Raw genomic sequence first — 5,331 nt, forward strand, 5'->3', positions numbered from 1 at the left:
TCATCTTGGTTGAGGCAGAAACTCAAGTGAGTGTAACGATTTATATGATCAAATAAAAGCTTCTGAATAATAATAATAATAAAAACATCTTCCCTGCATCTCCCAACTCTCTCGAGTCATTTAGTGCCTCTGCCAAAATGCGATGCCAGTGACTGTATTGAAAAGGGCCTAAACGGTGGCACATAAATTCTCTCCTTTAGAAAGGAAGCTTCAGAAATAGGCAAAGGATTAATTGAACTCTCTATGCCTCAGAATCACCAAATTTATCCATACAGAAACAGTAACAACAAAACCCCCCAAACGCTTACTGTGTAGCTATTTTCACTGCTATATGTACCGGCCTCCTCTGAGAAAGCTCCCCTTCTGAGGCGCCTCTTTTGGCTCAAACAGGGCTGGGTCAGATGCTGCCTTGGGTGCTTTTTAATCCCTCCCTGCCTCATCCTCCACGTCTGTCCTGTCCCTGTCAGCTATTAGGAGTCCCAGGAGACTCAGCACCAGGTGCAGCTGTACAAATTGTGCACTGCACAAGGTTGCTGGCCTAAGGAAGTGGGCTGGGCTGATACGCAAGTCGCTGATATGCTGTTACACGCGCTGAGCCATGAACCCTGCCCAGAAGAATGGGATGCCTTTATCTAATTCACTCCAAGGCTCCATATGGGCCTGCCCTGGCCCCAAGACCAGGAATTTGATGAGGTCTAGACCAGAGGTTTAGTCTGTTCATGGTTAGAGCCCCAGCACCCAGCATGATCCTTGGTATGGTGATGAGGACTCAATAAATATGTGCTCATGAATTACTGAAAGTGAAAATGAAAGCGAAGTTGCTCAGTCGTGTCCGACTCTTTGCGACCCCATGGACTGTAGCCTACCAGGCTTCTCCATCCATGGGGTTCTCCAGGCAAGAATACTGGAGTGGGTTGCCATTCCCTTCTCCAGGGGATCTTCCCAACCCAGGGATCGAACCCGGGTCTCCTGCATTGGAGGCAGATGCTTTAACCTCTGAGCCACCAGGGAAGCTGGTAAATTACTGAATGGATTAGTTAATCAGCTAGAAGGTCTAATGAAGCAGAAAGAGCAGCTGGTGTCTGGGTGGCACTCCTGGCTAAGTGGGAGGAGGGCAAGCGGAGAGAGTGAAACCCACGAAGAACAGATACAGGTACGGGTATCACTGATTCACTTCGCTGTGCACCTGAAACTAACATTGTTGATCAACTCCACTCCAATACAAAATGAAAATTTTAAAAAGAGAGATACATGAACACTTAAAGACAACTCCACCTACTGCCCTGCAAGGCAGTGCAAAATCACCTGGCTGGAAGCTGGTCTCTCTGCACCAGGTCAGAGGTAACGGACCCAACCAGTCTCCTTGAGAGGGTGGGTGGCTACAGGTGGAGCAGGGACCCAAGCGGCCCCTCGTTCAGACTCTGCTGTCCTCGGAGCACACTCTCTGGGAGGCCACTGGGGGCCCATCTTCTGCCCTGAGTCAGCATCGCGTCGGCTCTTCACTCTCCAAGCAGAACCAGCTTCAGCAGGGGTGCAGACTGGACTCCTGCCTGCAGCTCCAGGCCTCACTGGAGCATCTCCTCCTCAGTTACTGGAGGGGACGAGCGGCTGAAGCTTCTCAGAGGCGTCTGGAAGGATCTCTACTGCTGACCCAAGACATTGCAAACCCAGGTTCCCTGGTAGGGAAAGTCACCTCCTGGATTCCGGGGTATTTCTACCTTGTGAGCAGGGGCGGGTTGTTTCCAGATGCAGAGGGGACTTAACATGGCACCGGTGTAAGGATGCCGTAACGGGTGCCCTTCATAGGTGGCCTCAAACAATGGAGATTCTGTTAGAAGGCCAGGAGTCCTTAATCAAGGTGCCACAGGATCACACTCCTTCTGACAGCTCTGAGGAAGATTCTTCCTTGCCTCTTCCAGAGTCTGGGGGCTCCTGGCAATCTGTGGGGTTCCTTGGCTCACAGGCACGTCACCCCAACAGCCATCTCATCATCACGTCCCTCTCCCCTCTGTGTGCTTGCCTCTGTGTGTTCTCGTCTCAGTAAGACACCAGTCATCGGCTTTAGAACCTACGCCTCTCTGGGATGACTTCAACTAATTACGTCTGTATTACAGATGTATTACAGCAGTATTTCCAAACACTGCTACATTCTGGGGTTCTGAGTGGACTTGGTTTTAGAGGGGATGCTATTCACCCCACTACAAATGGAAACAGGTCTTTTCTGCCTTAACACTGCAGTGAAATATGTAAAATATATACTTCCATTACTTCTACTACATATATATACACACACATATACACTTATACTACACACACACACACACACACATACACACCATGGTAGGAGACTATATTCCCCCACAAAGGCATAAGGCCACACTGTATTCAAAGTCTAACTTAGATTTTTCTGATCAATAAATTCTCACTGTATAAATCTCATAGAGACACCCTGATTCCCTAACTTCAGTGTGGATGCTGAAATTATGCTGAATGTCAAAATTACATCAAACAACTGCACTTATTTCCACCAGAAAAATTTGATTATTTCACTTTGATTTACATGGCATTCCCCCCACCCTGCATACACGCTGACTTTGAAATCCCCTTCAGCACTGGACAGTGAGACGCAGGCTGTGTGTTCGCTGGGAAAGAGAGCTTTCATTACATTTGATACTGTATTTTTCTCTCCTTGATTTGAATGTTATAATTGGATTGGCGAGATATTTATTAGGCACTCTGTGTGGGTTTTTTTTCTCCCCCAACTGCTTGGAGGGTGTCCCTTAATTTGCTTCTGTCTTTGGACTTCTGAGAACTGGCTGTGAGGTATTATTCCCAACAAAACTCATTTCTTTCAAACATTTATTTAAGGGTATCATTTTCTTAATCATTCTAAGGATAATTCAAAATAATTGCCATCGCCACTGCAATTTTTAACTTCAGTGAAAAGTGTGTCACCGACTCTCCTGCTGGTTCCTCACCCAAGAGCCCCTCGGTCGTAAGTACCAAACTCGCTCAGACAAGCCCCACAGGAGGAGCAGCACCTGGCCCTGGGGCCGCGGGGGGCCGCTGGCCCTGCTGTCGGCCCATCTACGATAGGTCTGCTGGACTCGGTCTCCCCACTGCTGGGCAAGAGGGCTATTCTTCCCGAGTAGCTTCAAAGCATTTATGTTCTGCTCCATTTTAAAAACAACACGAGGGAGTTCCCCAGTGGTCCAGTGGCTAAGACTCTGCGTTCCCAAAGCAGGGGGTGTGGGCTCGATCCCCAGTCAGGGAACTAGATCCCACAGGCCACAGCTAAGAATCTGCTGGCTGCAACTAAAGATCCCACATGCAGCACGAAGATCCAAGACCCCGCGCGCCACAACTAGGACCCAGTGCAGCCACATCTGCGAATGAATAAATTAAAAAGAACAACCTGATTAATTTCATCAAATAAGATAATGTATATATGTGTGTAGTGTGTGTGCAACTGAATCACTTTGCTGTACGGCAGAAGTTAACACAACATTGGAAATCAACTAGACTTCATTAATTTTTTTTTTTTTTTTTTTTTTTTACAAAAAAGAACAACATGAAAAGCAAATTAGGAATCAGTTTAATCACTGATTGCCTGAGGAGGGAGTGGGGTGATTTGGGGTGAAGAGGATTCTCTGAGAAGCTGGAAGCGCTCTGTGTCATCTTTGGGGTGGTGTTACAGGGAGTAGTTCACCCATCAAAATTCATCAAGCTGTTCACTTCTACTGCGCACACCTTATTATATATAACTAGGCCTCAATGATATTGATTAAAAAGTGATGTGCTTTTATCAGACAAACTAGGTGGAAATATGTGAAAAAAAAATCAGTAAACCCTTGTTTCCCAGTGCTAGCACTGCAGGAATATCTGAGCATTAAATTCAAGGCATAATGTTGCTGCGAGAGGTGGCTTGATCAGTGACAGGACACTAAAGTCAGAAATCAATTTGTTTTCTGAATTTGAAGAATTTCCAATATTCTACTGGCTTCATCCTCTGTTTCTCTTTGCTCAACAGTTACCTTGATATTCTATTCCTTCACTCGGCAATTTCTTACTGAGTGCCTATGACGCTCCAGAAACTATGCTAAGTGACTAAAACTCCTCATTAAATACCTTGATATATTAGCACAACCACAGAGTTACCAGAATTAAGATGAGCTACAAATTGTATTTTTTACAAGCCTACATTTTCCAAGACCTTAAAAAAAAAATTTGCCAATAAAAATTTTTAGCTGGAAAATTAAAGTAAACCAAATTCCCAGAGACTGAGAACATAAGCCGCTGAGAATTCCTAGCTTAAAATCCCTCCTTTTCCATAGGAAACACGTGCCCACGCTGGACTGAGCTCATAGTCCCTGCTGCCTTCTTTTTATTGTTCTGTGGGAATCTCTGAATCTACGCACTCGAGTGGGGACTTCTCTCCATCTTTGTCCCTAGAAAACTGCCCCGCTTTCTGTTTCTGGACTAGGGAAGAGTCACATGCCTGCCTCTGCTTCTCTTCTCACAGCGCTCAGGATGCTGCGGACCGCGCGCGGGGACCACTCAGGGCCTCCGCGCAGCACCGTCTGGGCTGCGCGTCTGCCCCGACGGCTGCTCTCCCATCTGACTTCCTTGTACCACGTGCTACTTCTATCCTTTGGTTTTCTCCTAAGCATGGCTTTGTTTCATATATCCCACAAACCACTTAGGAATCAGGCCAAGTGTTCAAAAGTAAACGCGATTATTAATCTGCAGCTCCTGTCTCTAATGTACACAGCATGTTGGAGATACACGCTACGCATTAGTATGTTACACACACATTGTACACGGCCGGATAGCACAGAAAGGGCTCGGTCCGCATTTCCCGAAGTTTTCCCACTCGTCACGGTTTCCACGTAAGGACAAGCACTTTCACTCAGGTTTGTTTTAAATGCTACTTATCAAAGAGTATCTGAGAGTTAGACATTCCGATGCGACTTTTCACCTTCTGTTTGAGCCATCTCGATGGGACCAGAGTTTATAGCTACTTTAGACATTAGACATTCTTTCTAGAAGGAGGCAGAACTGAACCAGCATGTCTGTTACAAGTCTCCTCCTCCCCTCCCCCGCTTGACCTTTGCAGCTGACAGCACCCCCCGGTCACCTCCTCTTTCTGCTGAGTTCCTGGCCCCAGGACAGCGGGGTGCCAAAGAAGGCACTCAGGCTTGGAGTCAGACACAGGAGCCCCAGTTCCACTTTGGCCTCTTCCAGCTGCACCGCTTGGACAGGTTCCTTACTCTGTTGAGCCTCCACTTTCCTACCCAGCGGAAAACAAGTGTCTTACCTTCTGGGGTTCTT

General features: G+C 46.9%; 1 non-coding gene across 1 annotated transcript; it reads right to left on the reverse strand.

The window, feature by feature from the left end:
* Nucleotides 1–939: 939 nt before the first annotated feature.
* Nucleotides 940–1,011, reverse strand: TRNAW-CCA (transfer RNA tryptophan (anticodon CCA)). Its single transcript has one exon. It is a non-coding gene; the product is annotated as a tRNA-Trp (tRNA).
* Nucleotides 1,012–5,331: the final 4,320 nt, after the last annotated feature.

This window comes from Capricornis sumatraensis, chromosome 20 (genome assembly GCF_032405125.1).
Source record: "Capricornis sumatraensis isolate serow.1 chromosome 20, serow.2, whole genome shotgun sequence".
Taxonomy (NCBI): domain Eukaryota; kingdom Metazoa; phylum Chordata; class Mammalia; order Artiodactyla; family Bovidae; genus Capricornis; species Capricornis sumatraensis.